Source organism: Mauremys mutica, unplaced genomic scaffold (genome assembly GCF_020497125.1).
Source record: "Mauremys mutica isolate MM-2020 ecotype Southern unplaced genomic scaffold, ASM2049712v1 Super-Scaffold_100129, whole genome shotgun sequence".
Lineage (NCBI taxonomy): Eukaryota > Metazoa > Chordata > Testudines > Geoemydidae > Mauremys > Mauremys mutica.
Genome location: NW_025423276.1, coordinates 360,324 through 383,844, shown reverse-complemented (window position 1 = coordinate 383,844; position 23,521 = coordinate 360,324). Strand labels below are relative to the sequence as shown.

The window sequence follows — 23,521 nt, the reverse complement described above, 5'->3', positions numbered from 1 at the left end:
CCAACCCGTGAGCTCCCGACCAGGGAGGCACGCCCCCGGCCCCTCCCCTGCTGTACCCTGCAGCCGCTCCCGCAGACTGAGCTCGCCATGCCACCAGCGCTCAGGGCAGTGGGGCTGCGAGCTCCTGCCAGGCAGTGCGGCTGTGAGAGCTGCCAGCCTGTCCTGGTGCTCTAGACTGCGCAGCAGTGTGGCTGGCTCCGGCCGGGTGGCATGGCTGCCAGTCCTGGTGCTCTGAGCACCATGGTAAGGGGGTGGGAAGCGGAGGGGTTGGATAAGGGGCAGGGAGTTCCGGGGGGCAGTCAGGGGACAGGGAGCAGGGGGCGGTTGGATGGGGCAGAGGTTTTGGGGGGCGGTCAGGGGATGGGAAACAGGGAGGATTGGATAGGCGGTGGGGTCCTGGGGCGGGGCCGGCTAGGGGCGGGGGGTCCCGGGAGGGGGCGGTCAGGGGACAAGGAGCAGGGGGGGTTGGATGGGTTGAAGGTTCAGAGGGGGGTGGGAAGTAGGAGGTGGTGGATAGGCAACGGGGGCCAGGCTGTTTAAGGAGGCACAGCCTTTCCTACCCAGCCCTCCATACAGTTTTGGAACCTTGCTCTCAGGCCAAAAAGTTTGCCCACCACAGCTCTAAAAGTCAGAGGACTGAAGCAGTCCCCCACCCAGGGTTGCAGGGAGCGGTGGGGGGAATAGAGGTATGGAGAAAATCACTTCCCAGGGTGGGAGAGAGAGCACTCTGGGGGTTAGAGATCTTAGTCACAATCATAGAGTCACAGAGTTTAAGGACAGACAGGACCACCAGATCGTCTAGTTTGACCTCCTGTATGTCACATGCCACCAACACCACCCAGCCACTCACACTAAACCCAACAAGGGAAATGAGACCAAAGTATTACAACCCACAGGAGATGCGACTATGATGTGCCACAGGCAGAGAATAGGAGGGACCGAGGTGCACCAGTGCCCCAAAGCTCTCACAATGGCAGGGAAATAACTCAGATAATCCTGGCAAGTGGCAGGCACCCACATGTTGAAGAGGAAGGTGTAAAAAAACAACCAAGCTCGCTGCCAATCTGACCTGGGAGAAAATTCCATTCCAACCCCACACGTGGCGATCAGTTAGACCTTGAGCATGTGAACAAAGACCAGGCAGTCAAGCACCTGCGAGAGCGTATGCTCAATGCCACCTCAGAAGCCTGGCCCACCCCATCTTAGGGAAAACCCTTCCCCAGTTTTGGATATAGGGACAGAGGGAGATAAAGGAATGCAGGTTTCCTCTTCTCAGCTCTTAACAGTAGACAGCTTGACTGAAAAGAGGTAAGGACTTCAGTACCAAATGGCATTCTAGCCCTAATGCATCAAACCAATCTCTTTCCCACCCTCTGCCACCAAAAGGCCTGACTGGAAATCATAAATCTTTGACAGCTCTATCTCCATGAAAAGACTAAATATCCCTCTACCTCACCTCTGCACCCTAACCCTCCCAGCAGCACCACCACCAAACGTTGTCTTTTGCTTCTGACTCTGAACAAGTTGCTCAACACCCATCTGTTAACAATCACTCATTAACAGTGTGGTCTTGTCTAATATCAACAGAGCAAAGGTTACGGGAGCATTCACTGTATTTTTTCCCTCTCCCCACTTCTGTCACCCACCTTTTCGCTGCCCCCCCCCCAATCCTCTGATGGGAAAGGTTGAAAAATTTTAAACAGGCCTTTTTTTCTGCACACTGTTATTTTGCCAGGGGCTCTAAGCTCCCCCTTTTCCTGTTTCCTTTGGAAGAGAGATCCCAGGGTTAGGAAGGTAATGTGTTTATTCATCTGTAGGGCGCACTCGGTTCAAAACCTTTACAAGACCAGCTTCAAGCTTATACTGCCACTTCTGATCATGAGAGGGAGAGAGAGGGAGGGAGAGAGAAGGGAGAAGGAAAACAAGTCGGTTTAAAAATGACATTTTCCAGTCAGGCTAAGGTGAATGTTTACCCAGGAAATGAATACTATCACATTCAAAGCTGCCAATGATGTTGTGATGTCAGGGGTCCCAGCTTGCTTTATTTCTTTACTATATATATGTGTGTGTGTGTGTGTATGTGTGCACATGCATGTGTATATATACACATACACACATATTCATTTTCAGATGTGCCCTCTCTTCTGCACTTTCTTTTAATGTACTAAGTGAAATGTTACTTCCAATGGAAGTACCATGTAATGGTGTTGGGTAAGTAATACTGTAGTGAACGATGGGAACATTGGAAAGACAAGTTTCATCCACATAAGGAGAAGTTCTTGGGATTAGAAATCTAGAATGTATCCCCCATCCCCACTCCAGTATGGGATAGAGGGGGCCCTGAGGTGCATATTGGTATGGAAAGTTCCCCTCCCAGACCAGGGGATACATGGGGGTTAGAGAGGTGCAAGACACACCTTTCTGATAGTAAGATACAAACTTATATGGGCGTTTGCTAGAGGAATAGTTAAGAAGTTGCACATAACAATACAGTCTCCGTATCTGCCAAGGCTGAAAACTGGGGTACAAAAAACCATTCACACAGACACCTTAAAATGCTGTGGGATTTAGTGTAAATGTCTGTTTCTGTAGCCTTGGTTTTTATTTCTGAAAGAGAAAATTTTCACTAACTAAAGTGCAAGGATATCAAATCTTAGCAACTTTGGATCTCAGACGAGTGATGTCCCTCGAAATGAGGGAGATTTGAGAGGAAAGTTAGAATGGTCTCTTCTTGACCATAATGAGCCATCCTCCTCTTGCTCTTGGGCACTGCATGGGGCTAGCAACCGACCTCAGTGGAACAGATGGAGCTGCTGCAGGAATATTACAGAAACGTAGCAAACCTTCTCCTTCCTTTGTGCAATTAACTCTGATGTGATACAATGTGGCTCGAGTTTGGCTCAAACAGCTGCTATCGATTCAAGATTTATAGCCAACAGAGGACACATAAGTAGTGACAATGGGGACACCAATGAACCAGCCTGTGTGAATGCTGCTGAGATGGAACAGTTTAATAATCTGATTCCTTATGTTCTCTGGTTTAGGGCCAAGGCCAATCAGTCAACCCAAATGACCATATATCAGAGTCTACCCTCACTTGAAACTGGGCGGTTTCAAAGTGAGGACCCGCATGTCTTCCCCCCACCCCAAAATCCTAGGGTAGGTCTCCCCTTCGGCTGCCACCACCCGGTCAATTCCGTGGGCCGGGACACCCCTGTTTCCCCCCTTGGGAACACAGATCAATTCACAGAGGAGGAACCTCCCCCCTCTTCCCTCTCTCCAGCCTGCTCTGGAGACAGAGGTGCCTGGATTCAAACGCCTTGAATCTCTACACACAGGGAAGCAGCCCACTTCCCCCTCCCCTTCCCCTGAATTTCCCCAAGGGAAGGAATTAACCAAGTCCAAAGAAAAGAAAAGAATTTATTAAGAGAACAAAAGAAAATACAGAATCTCTATGAATCCAAGCTGGGCACTCATAGGGTATAACCTTGCTAAGTTCTGGAGAGAATTCTCTCTCTTTCTCAGTACAACCAGTACAAGCAGAATTAAGAATAATCAATAACAAACACACAGAGTTGCAAACATAGGATTATTAGATAAGGACACAAAGTATCTTTCTAATACTCACTATCTTGACTAGAAGAAATTAGTTCAGAAAGGTGGAACTTGTAGGGACTTGATTAACTCGTCTGGTCTCTTGAACTCCAAACGGCCAAAGACAAAGACCCCCCCAAACAGAGGGAAAAGTTCCCTCCTAGGAGTTTCAAATTCTCTTCCCTGATTGGTCCTCAGGTCAGATGCCCACCAGGTACTATGCTTTAAACCCTTTACTAACTATTCATGACACGCCCCCCAAATCGTCACAGTGGGATCCACTGGCGGCGATTTCCTCCTAGAACTGTAAAACAACCAGAGTAATAAAACACATGCACTATTACATCGACTACTAAGCATGAAAACATATGAAGAACAGTTTTTAGCCACTTGATTCTGGGAAACTTTCACGAGAGAGTGCATCAGCAACTTTGTTGGAAGCTCCTGAAATGTGTTGAATGTCAAAGTCAAAGTCTTGGAGAGCTAAGCTCCAGCGGAGAAGTTTCTTGTTGTTTCCCTTGTTGGTGTGAAGCCACTTTAGCGCAGCATGGTCAGTTTGTAGCTGGAACTGCCGGCCCCAAACGTATGGGCGTAGCTTTTCCAAGGCATACACAATGGCGTAACATTCTTTTTCACTGATGGACCAGTGGCTTTCCCTCTCAGACAGTTTCTTGCTGAGAAACACGACAGGATGGAAGTTGTGATCCGGTCCTTCCTGCATTAGTACCGCTCCTACCCCACGTTCAGATGCATCGGTGGTAACTAGGAAGGGTTTGTCAAAGTCTGGGGCCCTTAATACAGGGTCCGACATGAGCATCGCCTTAAGCTGGGTAAAGGCTTTCTGACACGCATCAGTCCACTTAACTGCATTTGGCTGGGTTTTCCTGGTCAGATCAGTTAGTGGGGCAGCGATTTGGCTGTAGTGTGGTACAAATCGCCTGTAATATCCGGCCAAACCTAAGAAGGATTGGACCTGTTTCTTTGACCTTGGGACAGGCCACTGTTGGATAGCCTCCACCTTGGCCTGTAGGGGGTTGATGGTTCCTTGACCCACCTGGTGTCCTAGGTAAGTCACTCTGTTTTGGCCTATTTGACACTTTTTGGCCTTAACAGTTAGTCCTGCCTGCCTGATGCGCTCTAAAACCATTTTCAAATGTTCTAGGTGTTCGGGCCATGAATCAGAAAAAATGGCCACATCATCGAGGTATGCAACTGCACAGTCTTCCAATCCTGCTAGTAGACCATCCACCAGCCTTTGGAAGGTGGCAGGTGCATTCCGCAGTCCGAACGGAAGCACAGTAAACTCATACACCCCTGCATGGGTGATGAAGGCAGATTTTTCCCTGGCGGGTTCATCTAGTGGTACCTGCCAGTATCCCTTGGTTAAATCAATGGTAGAGATGAACTGGGCACGTCCCAACTTTTCCAATAGCTCATCAGTGCGTGGCATCGGATAGTTGTCTGGACGAGTTACAGCATTTAGCTTACGGTAGTCCACACAAAAGCGTATTTCCCCATCTGGTTTGGGAACCAGAACCACTGGAGATGCCCATGCACTGGTAGAAGGGCGGATGATACCCATCTCCAACATGTTGTCAATCTCCTGTTTAATAGCAACTTTGGCATGAGGTGACACCCGTAGGGTGGTGTTCTAATCGGGTGAGCAGTACCTGTGTCACTGGAGTGGTAGGTTTGCACAGTCCGTCCTGGGATGGCTGAGAACAAGGGCGTGAAGTGAGTGCACAGCTCCTTGAGCTGTTGCTGCTGCAGACGTTGCAGGGTTGTGGAGAGGGTCACCTCTTCCACACCACCATTTCTTTTACCTTCGTAGTAGACACCTGCAGGCCACTCGGTGTCATCTCCTTCCTGAACTGTAAAGTGACAGACCTGTAATTCTCTGGGATAAAAGGGCTTTAGAGAGTTAACATGAAACACTTTAGGCTTTAAAGAGGAATCAGGGAATGTTATGAGGTAGTTAACAGCTCCCAGGCGCTCCTGGACCATGTATGGTCCTTCCCAGGACGCCTCCATCTTATGGGCCTGTTGCGCCTTCAAGACCATGACCTGGTCTCCTACCTTGAAGGACCGCTCCTTGGCATGTCGATCATACCAGACCTTTTGCTCCGCTTGAGCATCTCTTAAGTTCTCTCGAGCAAGGGCCCAAGAGTCTCGGAGGGTGTTTTGAAGGTTGCTTACAAAGTCCAGAATGTTAGTCCCTGGAGGAGGTGTAAACCCCTCCCATTGCTGCTTTACCAGCTGTAATGGCCCCTTAACCTCATGGCCATACACCAGCTCGAATGGTGAGAATCCTAAACTCGGATGTGGAACAGCCCTGTAGGCAAACAGCAACTGTTGTAACACTAGATCCCAATTATTGGGAGTGTTCATTGACGAATTTGCGGATCATGGCCCCCAAAGTTCCATTGAACCTTTCCACTAGGCCATTAGTTTGGTGATGGTACGGGGTGGCAACCAAGTGATGCACCCCATGAGTTTCCCACAGGTCTTTCATGGTCCCTGATAGGAAATTTGTTCCCGAATCTGTAAGAATTTCAGAGGGCCAACCCACCCTGGTAAAAATGTCAGTTAAGGCCTGGCACACAGTGTTAGCCCTGGTGTTGCCTAGAGCTACTGCTTCCGGCCATCTGGTAGCAAAGAACACAAAAGTCAGTATGTACTGCTTTCCTCTGGGGGTCTTCTTTGGGAAAGGACCCATAATATCCACAGCTACTCGCTGAAATGGGACCTCCATTATGGGAAGTGGTTGGAGAGGGGCCTTGATCTGGTCTTGGGGTTTTCCTACCGTTTGGCATACCTTACAAGACCGGACGTAAGTGGCTACCGCCTTGCCCATCCCCTCCCAGTCAAAGGACCTTCCCAACCTGTCTTTGCTTCGTTTCACCCCAGAATGGCCACTAGGGTGATCATGGGCTAAGCTTAAGAGCTTTTCCCGGTACTTGGTCGGAACTAGCAACCGTTTTTGAGGATGCCAGCCCTCCTGGTGTCCACCAGAAAGACATTCCTTGTATAAAAGTCCTTTCTCCACAACGAACCGGGATCGGGTAGTAGAGCTGAGAGGCGGTGGGTTGCTGCGTGCCGCCGCCCAAGCTTTCTTGAGGCTGTCATCGGCTTCCTGCTCTGCTTGGAACTGTTCCCTTGAGGCGGGAGACACCAGTTCCTCTGGGAGCGATGTAGGTGATGAGGTTGTTTCCGTTGACTGTGAACCGCTCTCCGCTGGTGCACAAGGCGTCATTTCAGGCTCCGGCTGAGCCTCTTGGGTAGGGTTGTCTGCTGGTTTTTCCAGTTCAGGCCCGTTGTCGCCCTCTGGCGGTGGAGTTGTAATAGCTGGCGCCGGTGCTGGCGCTGGGTGCCCTTCCAGTTCCGGTTCTGGGACTGGATGTACTATGGCTGCTGTCGGTGTTGGCCTGGGATCCGGTTCCACCACCTCTGTCTGGGTCTCTGGTAACACAGACGGGGTCCCGGTGGATGGCTCAGGAACAGGGATGGGTCCGGCAGCTCGTCTGGCTTGGCTGCGTGTAACCACTCCCTCTGTTTTTTGCTGTTCAATGTGTCGGGCCAAGTCGTTCCCCAGTAGCATGGGAATCGCATGGTTGTCATAGACAGCAAAAGTCCACTTCCCTGACCAGCCCTTGTACTGGACAGGTAAACGCACTGTAGGTAATGTTACAGGTTTTGACATGAAGGGTCGAATTGTCACTTTGGTTTTCTGGTTGATGAATTTGGGGTCCACGAAGGTTCGGTGGATAGCTGACACATGTGCTGCAGTGTCTCTCCATGCGATGATCTCCTTTTCGTCCACTCTCAAAGTTTCCCTATGTTCTAAGGGTATTTGAGATACATCTATGTCCGGCTTTCCTTGGTGTGAAGGTGCAAGGAGTTGCACTCGGTTTAGGTTCTTTGGGCATTTGGCTTTGATATGCCCCAAATCATTGCATTGAAAACATCGCCCAGTTGATGGGTCACGGTTTGTGTTGGTCTACTGGAGACTGGTGAGGTAGAAGAAGAGGTAGAGTGTGACTGTCCGTGGGTTGTAGGTGTGGGTTTGATTGGTCCGCGACGGTAGGGTTTAGTGTCGGTGTGTACCCTGTTGGATTCGCTCCCCTTGGCAGTAGCTGTCGTGTTGTCTACCGATGCCATCCATCTGGCTCCAATCTCTCCTGCCTCAGTGAGAGTTTTTGGTTTACCATCTTGGATGTAGCGTCTAATGTTCTCAGGAACACCATCCAAGAACTGCTCCATCATCATCAGGAGGGTTAGCTCGTCCATGGTTTGAACATTGGCTCCTGCTAACCACGAAGAAAAATGCTTTTCAATGTAGGAGGCGTGTTTTGGAAATGACTCCTCCGGTGTCCATTTCTGGTTTCTGAAACGCTGACGGGCGTGATCAGGGGTGATGCCCATTCTGAGTCTGGCCTTGGTTAGGAATAGTTGAAAGTCGTTCATTTGGCCCATAGGCATTTCAGCTGCCACCAGGGATAATTGTCCGCTGAGCTGTGACCTCAGCTCCAGCATGTATTGATCTTTAGGAAGATGGTATCCAATACAGGCCCTCTCAAAGTTTTCTAAAAAGGCCTCAACATCATCCCCTGCCCTGTAGGCGGGAAATTTTCTCCGAGAAGGTTGATCAGTAGGTTGAAAAGGGGTTGGATTGGTTGGCTCCTGCTGCTTAGTCTTTGCTAATTCCAGAGCCTGCTGGTGGGTCTCCCTCAGGATTTCCATTTGTCTCTTGTGCTCAGCCTCTTGTTTCTCCAGCTCCCTCTTGTGGTTAGCTTCTTCCCTGGCCCTTTCTGCAATAATTAGTTCCATCTGTCTTTGATGTTCTTTTTGTTTTTCTTCAGCCTGCAGCCTGGCCAGGTCAAGTTTGCTAATTGTTTCACCAGTACTCATGATTGTGTGCCTTCTGGTGCTGGCCACACCCCTATGCAGTCAGTGAACTGTCTGTGGTGTTTGACAGTCCCTAACCCTGGCTATGATAACTTGAGTAAAGAAAGAGAAATCAATCCTTTGTATAGCAAATTGTGGTTTGTGTAATGTTACTGGTTTGTACTGAGAAAGAGGGAAAGAGTAAAAAAAAAATTCCTCTGTCTCCCTCTGCTCTGAGTTGCTGTACCCAGCAGCCCAGCTGAAAGGCTGCTGCTAACAATACCCCTGAGAAAAATCTGGTCTATTTCCTCAGGGATCTGTGTTCTCCTGTCTCCTGATCCTTTCAAAAGACACAGGGAGAAAAAAAAACCTGGCTGGAGGGTTTCTTTCTCCCCCCCCCAACCTGTTTTTCCTGTTGGATGGGAATGTACTTTGGTGAGCACTTCCCCCCACCTCAGGAATCCTGAGTGGTACCTCGTATCACAATGGACGCAAGTACCGCTCCACAGGAGGGCTTTGTAACAGAAAGCCCTGCAAAAAACTGAAAATACTTCTAACCCTGAAACTGCCTCAGAGTGCCTCTGGTAGAAAAGCCTTGCCTCTCTCTCTGGGTCCGAAACACCACTGCCACCATGTCAGAGTCTACCCTCACTTGAAACTGGGCGGTTTCAAAGTGAGGACCCGCATGTCTTCCCCCACCCCAAACTCCTAGGGTAGGTCTCCCCTTCGGCTGCCACCACCCGGTCAATTCCGTGGGCCGGGACACCCCTGTTTCCCACATTGGGAACACAGATCAATTCACAGAGGAGGAACCTCCCCCCTCTTCCCTCTCTCCAGCCTGCTCTGGAGACAGAGGTGCCTGGATTCAAACGCCTTGAATCTCTACACACAGGGAAGCAGCCCACTTCCCCCTCCCCTTCCCCTGAATTTCCCCAAGGGAAGGAATTAACCAAGTCCAAAGAAAAGAAAAGAATTTATTAAGAGAACAAAAGAAAATACAGAATCTCTATGAATCCAAGCTGGGCACTCATAGGGTATAACCTTGCTAAATTCTGGAGAGAAGTCTCTCTCTTTCTCGGTACAACCAGTACAAGCAGAATTAAGAATAATCAATAACAAACACACAGAGTTGCAAACATAGGATTATTAGATAAGGACACAAAGTATCTTTCTAATACTCACTATCTTGACTAGAAGAAATTAGTTCAGAAAGGTGGAACTTGTAGGGACTTGATTAACTCGTCTGGTCTCTTGAACTCCAAACGGCCAAAGACAAAGACCCCCCCAAACAGAGGGAAAAGTTCCCTCCTAGGAGTTTCAAATTCTCTTCCCTGATTGGTCCTCAGGTCAGATGCCCACCAGGTACTATGCTTTAACCCTTTACTAACTATTCATGACACCATATCTCTCATGCAATATTCCTTTCGCAAGCATTTACCATCGCAGGTATCCAGCTACAGCTACAAGGGTAGAGTTCCTGTTCCATTCCAAGACAGACTAGCTTTATGGAAGTACCGAATATCTGTGTGTTGTTTATTTTTAAGGGAGAGGGAAACCAGGGGAAAGGAGAGGAAAACCCTACAATAGCTGTAACTAACAAAACTGTGCCATTCCTTCACAACATCCATCTGCTTGTATGTTACATCTGCATCCCCTACCTTCACCTGCTTGTATCTTCAGCTTATACGTCTTTTCAGGTAGGGGACCGTCTGTCTCTTTCTCTGTGTTTGTCCAATGCCCAACACAATGTGGCTCTAATCCCAATTGGGGTCTATGAGCTCTATCAAAATATAAATATGTATCACTCCCACTAATAACAACAAAGGAAAGGGCTCTGGAATAGGGAGATGTGAAATAATTGACAGACATGCGGAAAACTTCAAAATCTGAGGTTTTCACAGTTTATTTTGATTTTGTAAAATGAGTCCATCGGCGTGAGTTATTGCTTAGAAATAATTTAAAGCATTTTGAGCAAAAAGCGCCCCTTTGTATCGCCAAAATCAAGCCTGTTTTTGAGCAAAGTGACTGAAATTTAAATTTTATAAATGTGGTTCGGATGATCAACTTTCACATAATTTATACTCGTATTGTTACTATTATTCATTATTTGTATTGTGGTTGAGCCTAGGAGATCCAGACATGGGCCACAACCCCACTGTGCCAGGCACTATAGAAATACAGGCAAAGAGCCACTAAGGCCCCTTCCCATTGCTCTGGTACAGTAGATTTTCACCCACTTTTAAGCCCCTTCAAGAGTGTAAAGGGGCCGCAGAGTACAGGAAAATCAGGCCAATGATGCTGCAGATGATGCAGTGCAATACCAGAATTTGACAAACACGTCTTGAAAAGCAAAGTTTCTCAGCCATGAAATGGTGGGAGATAAAACCAACACCCTTCCTCCCCCCATGCAAAAAAGGTGCACAATTTTCACATTACAGTTCTACCTCACTTTGGCCTGCCTTGAATTGCTAGAAAGGGATGGACGGCACTTTAGTTGAGATGAACACTGCCAGCGTTGCCAACTCACAAGTCTCATGATATCTGTTGCTTTCTCAAAGCCCCAGCTCCTGGGGTCAGGGGATTAGGTCAGAATCTCAGCTTTCATTTATGAAGAAAAAAGTAAGTTTTAGCCCTTGTGCTTGCAGAGGAAAGCTTGAAAATGTAAACCCTAATGACTCAGAACCCAGCAAGCAAATAAAAATAACCAGAAGTCTATTTTTTTGGTTAAATCTCATGATTTTTAAGCCAAACTCATGATGTTTGGAGTCTTGCCCATGTTTGCTACAGTATACTTCTGCTCACCATAACTGATCCCTGCCAGGAGGCCATGCACAAGGCCTATATATCACTTAAGTCCCACTTTGTTTTAAGGGACAGAAATGGTGCATTATCTTTGTGTGGGCCCTTTGCATAGGGGAGAATTTTGCACTGTGCATATAATATATGACATCGGTTCCTGAACTTTTGTAAGAAAGGTCACTGGGGGAACATTCTGCCTTGGATGGTTTAGACACAACAAATCCTGCATCTCGGCAGGGGGTTAGACTAGATGACCCTTGTGGTCCCTTCTAACCCTATGATTCTAAGAGTCATTGCTTTTACCAAGCACAAGATGCTGAGGCTGTAGCAGACGGTCAGCAGGAACGGCTACCGAGAGGCTGGGACACACAGCTAGAAGCTCTGTGTGCCAAAGTTATAGGTAGCCTTCTCAGTGGGCAGTGTTCACCAGAAAGGGAGCGAAAGTAACCTGTGCGAACTACTGCAATCCATTTTCAAATGATCAATAACAAACTTCAGGCCTCCTTCCATCACTTCAGCACTGTTTCTTGTATCTTGGTACCAACAGCTTCCTGGTAACCAACCCAGCCGGTGAACTAGCTAAGGTTTGAAATCTTTACTTCAAAGCAGGTTTCTCACTGTACTGAGCAATGGGGGATGGGAGCTTGGGGTGGCATTTTTGGGGCAGGGGGGTTGACTTTGAACCCACCAGGTGTGCTGTCGAGGCCACAGCAGCCTTGAAAAGAAGTGGGCGAGGAGGGAATAATACCTTGCACTTCTGGAAGTTGGCCATGCCTGCTTTGCTGGGAGAATACAACCAGAGGTGACAGGACTCCGTTATGAAAGGGGAATTTAGGTCCACAATCAAAGCTGCAGTCAGGGACCCAAGAAGAGGGAGCTGAAGGTTGGGGTTGGCTTTTTCCCCTAGCATGCTTTAATCGTTTAGTATCAAAGCCACAGAGGAATGCTTGACAGAGCAAATATTCTACAGGAACCTATCGAAAGCTTTTATCTGTCCAGAGGAAAATAATTAAAACAGACAGATTTGGGTTAAGTATCCCCATGCTCCATGCTATTGGCTAAGTCAGGGAAGATCCACTGGAGCAGCTTCTCGAGTTCTGCATTGGATATTTCATGATACAATGTTGAACCCAATATTCTTTTATGAAGGGGAGAAATAATCTCTCCCTTCCGTCCCAGCCTCCACACACTTTCCTCCAGAACAGTTAAATAATTCAAACTCCAATGTACTTAAGAAAACAACTCCATCTATACCATTTCCGATACTGCCAAGCCGCCTCTGGGGCACTCCCAGAGGCAAGCATTGGCTCAAGCAAAGCACCTAAGAATTGCCCAGGTGGCAGCTTCCTGCTCAGGCCAGGAACAAGTACTTATTTTTCTGCCTCGCTGAATTCACCTCGGAGATTTGTCATTCACCTCACAAACAATGCTCTAGGATTTGATTTAGGTCCAGGATAGACAGACAGCTCTATCTTTATAGACGTTCATTTTTTTACACCAGCGGCCAGGTCTGCTGCTGGCATACGTGGTGACCTCAATGCAGCTATGTCAATTTAGACCAGCTGAGGATTTGGTCCTTGGTTCTCTGCGATATTGAGATCTTTACAGTATCTGCCAGCAGGCATGAGCTCTAGGTGAATTTTCCTTGTGCTGCTTTCTGTTTAGATCGCCCCATATGCGTGACATGATGCCTTGTCATATCAGAGTGGGGAGGCACGAACAGCATGTCTAAATATGAGAAATAGACATTTGCAGTGGCTGATCAGTTATGAACTTTATAAAAGTCCTGGCTTTGCGATAACGAAATCATTTGTGTTGTAACACAGTAGCTACTGGCCTGAACCTTGGAGCCCCAAGAATGTGAGTGATACATCACTGAGCCCCCTTGTGACAGCCCCGAATGATCTGGTGGGGTAGGGACAGAGAGAAGGTACTGCATTATGAAGAGTAAGAACTCAAAGCACACAGCAAGGTCTGACAGCACAGAGGAGCAGGGGCGGCTCTAGACATTTCGCCGCCCCCGGGCACGGTGGCATGCCGCGGGGGGCGCTCTGCCGGTCCCGCGGCTCCGGTGGACCTCCCGCAGGCGTGCCTGAGGAGGGTCCGCTGGTCCTGCGGCTTCGGTGGAGCTGTGGGACCAGCGGACCCTCCGTAGGCATGCCAGACCGGCAGAGTACCCCCCGCGGCATGCCGCTTCAAGCACGCGCTTGGCGTGCTGGGGCCTGGAGCCGCCCCTGCAGAGGAGTGTGCTTCAGTACGACACCAGTCAGCACTTCAACGGCATCATTTCTCTAATGGGTACCTCTTTTTTAAAGGGCTTCATTGTTTAGAGTATCAATATAAAGGAGTGCTGCCTGGGGGGGTGTGGCTCCTTATCTAAATCTCCCTAAGCATTTCACAATTGCGGCAGGATCTGTGGAGAGCGGTGCTCAGTTAACAAATTGTAGCTTTTCACGATCCAGATTCCTCAAAGAGACAATGAAGCAATAAACACCAAACAGCTGCTGTGATAGTGACTTGATTTTTTTCTATGCTTACACAAAACCTAAATGATATAGGCCACATTTGGGCGGATTCTCACAGGACAGCAAAAGCCACATCCATGACACAACGTTTATCTCCACCTCCCAGCCCCCAACTGAATTTCAGATCCCTGCTCCAAAACACAGGGGAGCTGAAACATTTTTTTAAAAGTCTCAAGGATTTGTAACATGGGCAAATCAACTTATTTTACCCTAGTCTCATTGGAAATGGCTAAAAATGATAAAGGGTTAGAAAACCTGACTTATGAGGAAAGACAAAACCTGAGCATGTTTTTTTCTTGAGAAAACAAAACTGCGGGGAGGAGGAAGGGGCTGATAGTCTTCAAATATGTTAAGTATCAGAGGGGTAGCCGTGTTAGTCTGGTTCTGTAAAAGCAGCAAAGAATCCTGTGGCACCTTTATAGACTAACAGACGTTTTGCAGCATGAGCTTTCGTGGGTGAATACTTGGAATATGTTAAGGGCTGTTATAAAGAGGATGGTGATCAACTGTTCTCCATCTCCAGGAAAGACTGGACCACAAGTAATCAGCTTAATCTGCAGTAAGGGAGATTTAGGTTAGATATTAGGAAAACCTTTCTAACTATAAGGGTAGGTAAGCGCTGGAATAGGTTATCTAGGGAGGTTCTGGAATCCTCTTCACTGGAGGTTTTCAAGATTAAACACCTGTCAGGGATGGTCTAGGTTTACTTGGTCCTGCCTCATTGCAGGTGGCTGGACTAAATGACCTCTTGAGGTCCCTACCAGCCCTACATTTCTATGATTCTATTATTCTAAATAATTTTGGCTAAAATTCTCAAAATGAATTCAGCCCCAGCAGAAAACACCCACCATGCAAAATTTCTGCCTAGAGGGTTAATGTTTGGCAAAGTTGTAAGGAACTGAAAAGAGTCTTATAAAGGGAAGTGTTGAGCAAACTTGAAAATGGAAGGTGCTACCTAAATATGAGGGTCGAGCCTCCTGTGGAGATGAAACAGTATGTGATCATGTAATTAAAGACTCTCATAATGCATATGCACATGGGGGCAGAGTTAAGATCACATAGGCAACCTTAATTCTGGAATTTCCTAAATTTTGCATGCTTGCCTTTGCAACCTTAATAATGTTTTAACACCTTTTTTTTTGCATATAATAAATATATAAGGCTAAATCCTGAGTTTTTTCCTCAAGTTTTCCTCAGGCAGGACTCCAATAGGAGCTTACCAGAGAAAGGTTGTCAGGATCTAGTCCACCAATAACAGATCTGTGTTTGATATTTATGAAAGGCTGCTGTTCTAGAAAATGAGCTGAGGGACTCTCAAGACATTTGAGTTTGGCTCAATTCGAGTACAGCACCCACAGGTTTGGATGCTCATCCAAACTAGCTGAACTTCTAACTGGGTCAGCAAAACCTGGCTAGGAATCAAGAGTGAAGAAGGTTTCCTATTGGACTTCCAGAACTTCCTGTTTCCAACAAACCAGTTTTGCTAGAACAGATTTTCTCCTGGGGTTTCATCATTTCTGCTTGCAGCCATTGTTATAATCAGGGAGCAGAGAGTCCCACTGCAAAAATGAAACATTATATTCTATATCCAGCTCTTTCTAACCTCAAAATATTTCTTTTGAATTTCAAATTTGAGTGAATTATGGGCAAAGGACCTCAACAGTTCCTATTTTACCTCACATAGTCTCTAACAGAAATTCAGTAGTAACATTCCATTGACTTTAAGGGGATACATATCCAGGGTCACATACATAAAGATATACACACATACACAAGCAGGCAAGGAGCACACACAATAAGGAGAGGGATATACACAAGGATGTATCACACGCACACACTAACCAATTTACATATACACCCACGGAGGGACATATACACCCAGGCACACACAAGGATTTTAAAAAATATTTGCATACGCACACATAAGAATCCACACACATGAACATCTCTGCTCCCACAGCTCTTATCTCCCTCTGTCTTAGACCGAAACATTGATTAACCTTCAAAGATCTATAGGAAAATAATGTAACTTTGTTCATGCTAACCCAGGGGCACCTCCTTCTCCATTCTGAGGGCTAATGCTAGGCAGCAAGCTCTGTACAGAAGCTGTATCGCAATTCTAGTGTAATCTAAATAATAAAGGCCTCGATAGTTCTGGGCTTATATTAGACAACATGGAAAGTTGGCCCATACATTGGGTCAAGAGAGGTCAGGGAACCTCAAAGTAGATCAGACTGCCAGAGAGTCCCCAAAGGAAACGTCCTGCTGGAGGGATTATGGAGTATATCTGTCACTGGACAAGTGCACGCAACGCCCATCAGCTGACCGGCAGTTCAAAAATGCGATTTCATTTCATAAACCCGAATCAGCTCCTGTGCCTGATGTGCTACGGAAGCAAATCAGCGGCAGCACTGGCCAAGCTAGTAGCTGAACAGGAAAAGTGCCAGACGTTCTGCCCTGAAAGAGCATTCTTGCTGGCCAAGACTGCAGAGCCACAAGGTGGGGGATGTATACAAGTGAGTCTGGCTGCGATGCAGTCAAAATACATGGTGGAGAGTGGGGGGGGGGAACAGAACTTGTTTTGCTCTTCAGAACTCCCTTTCAACTGACCTTTACAAGGGCTCCACGGGCAGCCCTGGAACCAGCGGCGCGGCGGCTGCTCCCAGCTGCAGAGGGGATGGCTTTTACACCCCTGCACAAAAGGAAGCCTGGGGGTGGGGGTGAAGAACAAAGAAGGAAACACTAGCAGCTCCTAAACTAAATGGGAGGATCAGGATGGGGGCAAGTGGGGACAGGGGGAGGGGACAACCTTGCAACCACTCCTTCTGGGACCTGACAAATGGCTAAAAAGTCTCCATTAAAAAAAAATATATATCTTCCATCAGTGCTAACCGGGACATCCAGCTGGGAGACTGTAAAAAAATCCCATCAGTGTTAACCTGGAATCTCATTGGTAATTTAGGAGCATTTCCATGTGAAATGGGCATGAGGATACGTAGGTCAGATTATGAACTGATGTAAATCTGTGTAGCTTCACTGAAGTCAATGGATTTACACCACCTGAAGTTCTGGCCCTCTGTGGGAAGCTACAATCCTAATCTAGAGCTAAATATTATTTTTCATCATTTTTTTTGCCTAGCTATAGATGCTAGAGAGGCAATATACAAACTTTAAATTAAACTTTTTATGTCTGATTCACACAGACGGACACAATAACCACTCTGCAGACAGCACGGGATTGATTGTGCCCATTTCCTGCTGCCACTCTTGAAAAGCCATCCTGCCCTTTTCTAATCAGGATTATTTCATGACTCAAATTCTCCCCTCTTCACACATGAGCGCCAAACCCATGCGCCAAACCACAGAGACACTCCTGCTTTCTAGGAAACATCCTTCAGAGAAAAAATGCCTCTTTCAAGTGATCTAACTGCTATAGTATCTGTTCTTCATAGGATGTAGTTTCCATATATTAACTGGAAGAATGTAGTTTATAAACCAGATTTTCAGTTTGGTATTAATCCAGTCTGATATTTTTGGGTGTCATTTTCCTCCTGCAAATAACTGACCCGGTAATTTTGCACACGTTATGAACTTTGAGCACAATTAAGTAATTTGCCGACTTGATTTGCAAACTTAAATGTTTAACTTCCAAACAGTTATGCCTGCAATTTATTATAAATGCAAAATGTGTGCACAGATATTTGCAGAGGGCAAAAATACACTTGCAAAAGTGATGGCTACTGCTGAAAATCTGACCTTTAATTCTTAGCGGGCAAGATGGGGAAGTGATGGCCAAACCTCCAGAAAGTCAGAATGCTAGTTTGGTTGTGCACAAGCCTCTCCAACGTAGCTGGCCCTCATGACTTTCCAAGATTGGGACAAAAATGTTTTGAGTACAAGCTTCCTTGGAAGATTTCTGGCAGTTCTTGTGTTTGATTGGGCAGCGGGAAATATAATTTGTCCAAACCTTCTTACGCTATTTTAACCCTTCAATTTCTGGTTGCATCTTTGGGCAACGATTCTTATTTGGCCAAAACCATCCTCAGCTGGTGACCTATCTCAGGACTTTAATTAGCATCATTAACTCTTTGCTCCATTCTTTGTGCCTGCAGCTCAGCTGAAGTCACTGCAACAGGTCATTTCAGCCTTCAGAGTACAGATCACAGTGACTGTTGTTGTGCCCTGAGACTGAGGTGGACCACCCAGAAAGAAGCTGACCACCAAAAGGGTTATCACCCGGGTTTTTTTTTAAAACCCTTTTGCATTTCCTTCTGTATTCTCAGAGGATGTCTGATGAACTAGCCTAATAGCCCCCAAAGCACTAATGCGGCAGCCTTTGAGATGAGACCTCTGATTCACTCCTTGAAGGATACACTCTTGGGGTGAAATCCTGGGCTCCCTGAAGTCAACAGGACCAGCATTTTACTGCTGTTCTTTCACCTGTCTGGGGGCAAGGGTCCTGGGGTCTATGCTCCTACGGCAAAAGCATTAAGCACAGTCTGATGCTGATCAGCCCATGAAGCTTCACAGATTAAAGCGCCAGAGCCATAATGGGATACTGATCCTGCTCTGCTATTTGGGAGGATTTGCTAAGCACCGGGGTGGGCAGAACTAATTACTATTGCCATCTAAAGCAGAGCTCAGACAGTGAAGCTTTGGTAGAAGTTGGTAAGGGAGGAAAATTCAAAGGTCCTAAGCTTGTAAAAGAGTTTTCTTAAAGACCCTATTATTACTTGAACCTTAGATCTGGTTCCCATCTGTGCCTGACTGGCTTGAGTGAGGCTCCATCTGACACTCTGTCACGCAGCTGTGTGGGGTCAGGAAAGCCCTGAGTCCCTAACATCACCCGCCCTCCCCCACGCACAGAGGGCCCTATTTTTTTTTCCATTCTTAACCTTTTACCCACCAGAGAGCTAAATCTGTGTCTTACTTGGGGAACAAGTGAAAATGAATTTGACAGCCCCGGTATAGGCTAGTCCTTAGCAGTTATTGGTAGGGCCCTACCAAATTCTCGGCCGTGAAAAATGAGTCACGGACCATGAAATCTGGTCTCCCTCCATGAAATCTGGTCTTTTGTGTGCTTTTACCCTATGCTATAGAGATTTCACAGGGGAGACCAGCGTTTCTCAAATTAAGGGTCCTGACCCAAAAGAGGGTTGTGGGAGGAAGTTGCAAGGTTATTGTAGCGGGGTCGTCGTCCTGCCACCCTTACTTCTGCACTGCCTTCAGAGCTGGGTGGCTGGAGAGCAATGGCTGCTGGCCAGCTGCCCAGCTCTGAAGGCAGCGCCCTGCCAGCAGCAGCACAGAAGTAAGGATAGCAATGCCATACCATGCCACCCTTCTGCACTGCTGCCTTCAGAGTGGGGTCAGGACCCCTCCAGTTACAACGCCGTGAAATTTCAGATTTAAATATCCGAAATCATGAAATTTATGATTTTTTAAATCCTATGACCCGTGAAATTGACGAAAATGGACTGTGAATTTGGTATGGCCCTAGTAATTGTCACCACCCCTAAAGCAGCCCACATAGTCTGGACATTGCAGGCAGTGCCTGAGCAAGAGTAGGGAGTGTTACAAGTCACCAGCGTGGTGCACTGCCAAGGCTGTGTGAGGATCCCATGAATGGAACATTAAGAACAGAGGATGGAAAGAGAACCAGTTTGGAGTGAGGTTTTTCAGCAGAGTTGTCTGTTGCAGATCATGAATGAGGCAAACTGCAGGACATGCTACAGGTCAATATTCAGATATATATCATCAGCAGAGAGTCTGAATGGGTGAAAATGGTATGGTGTGCATTTACATTCAGTTACACCTTTTCATCTTTCTCTCTTTGAAATCCGGACTTTTGCTCTGATCCTGAATTTACCCCTGCCTCATTATTCACAATTATGGGATTCTGAAGCCTAACCTGGGAGGCAGTGACCATGAGATGGTTGAGTTCAGGATCCTGACACAAGGAAGAAAGGAGGGCAGCAGAATACGGACCCTGGACTTCAGAAAAGCAGACTTTGACTCCCTTGGGGAACTGATCGGCAGGATCCCCTGGGAGAATAACATGAGGGAGAAAGGAGTCCAGGAGAGCTGGCTGTATTTTAAAGAATCCTTCTTGAGGTTGCAGGAACAAACCAGCCAGATGTGTAGGAAGAATAGTAAATATGGCAGGTGACCAGCTTGGCTTAACAGTGAAATCCTTGCTGATCTTAAACACAAAAAAGAAGCTTACAAGAAGTGGAAGATTGGACAAATGACCAGGGAGGAGTATAAAAATATTGCTCAGGCATGTAGGAGTGAAATCAGGAAGGCCAAATCACACTTGGAGTTGCAGCTAGCAAGGGATGTTAACAGTAACAAGAAGGGTTTCTACAGGTATGTTAGCAACAAGAAGAGGGTCAGGGAAAGTGTGGGCCCCTTACTGAATGTGGGAGGCAACCTACTGACAGAGGATGTGGAAAAAGCTAATGTACTCAATGCTTTTGTTTGCCTCTGTCTTCACAAACAAGGTCAGCTCCCAGACCGCTGCACTGGGCCGCACAGCATGGGGAGGAGATGACCAGCCCTCTGTGGAGAAAGAAGTACTTCAAGACTATTTAGAAAAGCCGGACGAGCACAAGACCATGGGGCCGGATGCACTGCATACGAGGGTGCTAAAGGAGTTGGCGGATGTGATTGCAGAGCCGTTGGCCATTATCTTTGAAAACTCATGGCTATCGGGACAAGTCCTGGATGACTGGAAAAAGGCTAATGTAGTGCCCATCTTTAAAAAAGGGAAAAAGGAGGATCTGGGAAATTACAGGCCAGTCAGCCTCACCTCAGTCCCTGGAAAAATAATGGAGCAGATCCTCAAGGAATCAATTTTGAAGCACTTAGAGGAGAGGAAAGTGATCAGGAACAGTCAGCATGGATTCACCAAGGGCAAGTCATGCCTGACTTACCTAATTGCCATCTATGATGAGATAACTGGCTCTGTGGATGAGGAGAAAGCAGTGGACGTGTTATTCCTTGACTCTAGCTAAGCTTCTGATATGGTCTCCCACAGTATTCTTGCCAGCAAGTTAAAGAATTATGGGCTGGATGAATGGACTATAAGGTAGATAGAAAGCTGGCTAGATCATCGGGCTCAATGGCTCGTGATCAATGGCTCCATGTCTAGTTGGCAGTTGGTATCAAGCACAGTGCCCCAAGGATCAGTTCTGGGGCTGGTTTTGTTCAATATCTTCATTAATGATCTGGAGGATGGTGTGGACTGCACCCTCAGCAAGTTTGCTGATGACACTAAACTAGAAGGAGTGGCAGATACTCTGGAGGATAGGGATAGGATACAGAGGGACCTAGACAAATGAGAGGATTGGGCCAAAAGAAATCTGATGAGGTTCAACAACGACAAGTGCAGAGTCCTGCACTTAGGATGGAAGAATCCCATGCACTGCTACAGACTAGGGACCAAGTGGCTAGGCAGCAGTTCTGCAGAAAAGGACCTAGGGACTACAGTGGACAAGAAGCTGGATATGAGTCAACAGTGTGCCCGTGTTGCCAAGAAGGTTAATGGCATTTTGGGCTGTATAAGTAGGGGCATTTCCAGCAGATCAAGGGATGTAATCATTCCCCTCTATTCAGCATTGGTGAGGCCTCATCTGGAGTACTGTGTCCAGTTTTGGGCCCCACACTACAAGAAGGATGTGGAAAAATTGGAAAGAGTCGAGCGGAGGGCAACAAAAATGATTAGGGGGTGGAGCACATGACTTACGAGGAGAGGCTGAGGGAACTGGGATTATTTAGTCTGCAGAAGAGAAGAATGAGGGGGGATTTGATAGCTGCTTTCAACTACCTGAAAGGGGGTTCCAAAGAGGATGGATCTAGACTGTTCTCAGTGGTACCTGATGACAGAACAAGGAGTAATGGTCTCAAGTTACAGTGGGGGAGGTTTAGGGTGGATATTAGGAAAAAACTTGTTTACTAGGAGGGTGGTGAAGCACTGGAATGGGTTACCTGGAGGGGTGGGGGTGGAATCTCTTTCCTTAGAGGTTTTTAATGTCAGGCTTGACAAAGCCCTGGCTGAGATGATTTATTTGGGGATTGGTCCTGCTTTGAGCAGGGGGGTTGACTAGATGACCTCCTGAGGTCCCTTCCAACCTTGATATTCTATGATCTCTTCCTCTAAGTACAATCAGCTCTGTCCACAGCCCCATCTTAAACCCAGTGACTCCTAATCTCTAGCCACACACTGATGTATCATCCCTTTCCTCTACTCACTATCTCCTTTCATTCTGCCACTACATCTTCCTGACCCAAGCCAAAGCCAGTTTTGACACCCCAGGAGGCCAGCTTCCCTTTACTGGTAATCTGCCACATTCATGGAGGGGGTCTCACTTGATCTGGCAGTTTCAGCTGGACCTGCTGCTGTATCCAAACTTTGTACAGTCCCAAGGATGCTCTCATGGTGTCTTCTCATTTCAAATATTCACTGGCAGAATATTTAGCAAGGCAGTATGGTCCTATGCTTAACGCCTGGGACTGGGATTTAGGACACCAGGATTCCTGGCTCTGCTGCTAACCTGCTTTTTGTCATGGGGTGAGTCTATTCACCTCTCTGTGCCTGTATTTCCCTCCCACCATTTGTCTGCCTTGTGTATGTAGATTGGAAGCTCCTTGGAGGGCAAGGACTATTTTTTTTTTACTTGCAAGTTGAGTCCTTTGGGCCCTACTGTAATACAAATAAAAAGTTTGCAAATAATCAATTTTCCCTGAAAGCGCATCACCCCTCCTCTCCAAACACTGCAAAATAAATATAGCAAAAGATTGGTCTTCCCTATATCCAATGCTTGAAAGCTTAGCACATATGGAAAAACAGTCATATGCACATGTATATCACAGGCCGTCAAAGGCACCTCTTATTAAAAAAAAAAAGTACCAAACTCCACAGGGGTACCCCGACATTACAGAATCAGTAGTACCAAATGTAATGTTTTAGAGCATTACTGAGGAATACCTGCATGCACATGAGTGGAAACATTAACAGGCACATGTCCTACACATGCAGACCAGGAGCTGAGCCACCAGCAAGTGTGGCTGGATGGTCTCCTAAACTCAATGCTGTGAATGGTCTGTAAATATTGTGATGTGCTACTAAAGGCAGCATTATTAAATTTAAAAAAATAAAGAAAAGAAGGTTGGAAACCGTTCCTTCCTGCTGTGTCCCTTTGTATATCTAGAAATGGAAAAAATCTGCTGTTATGGAGAGGGGTCGACTATAAAAAGCATCTATTACTGAAAGTTACAAGGTTGGGAATACTGAAGTCAAACAAGTCAAGTAACTGGTCTGATGCTGTTCCACTGCGCAGGACACATATTACCTTGCAAGGTCAGGTCCCATGAGTACCTGCAACTTCCATCCTGTATAAGGTAAGCTAAGGGTGCTCAGTATGTCATGGAACTGGGCTTACAGTAAGGATATTTATTTTATATTCTAGTCTATTAGTAAATACCACTTTGCATTTCCATAGTGTTTTTCATGAGAGGATCCCAAAGCCTTTACAAAGAGAGATTAATATATCTTCATTTCGCAGGTGAAGAGACCAAGCACAGGACCAAGTTACGTGGAGATTTATATTGTATGCAACCACACCCTGGCCAAGGGGATTCTGCAGGCTATAAATGAGAGCAGAGATTAAGTGGCAAGGCCAAGGCCACAGAGCAAATCAGTGGCAAATTCAGAAATAGAA

The 23,521-nt window shown here is 46.8% G+C and overlaps 1 protein-coding gene across 1 annotated transcript in view; it reads right to left on the bottom strand.

Moving 5' to 3' along the window:
- Positions 1-23,521, bottom strand: part of LOC123359604 (pappalysin-1-like) — a 96,584-nt gene that overhangs the window by 64,561 nt on the left and 8,502 nt on the right. The window lies entirely within an intron of this gene.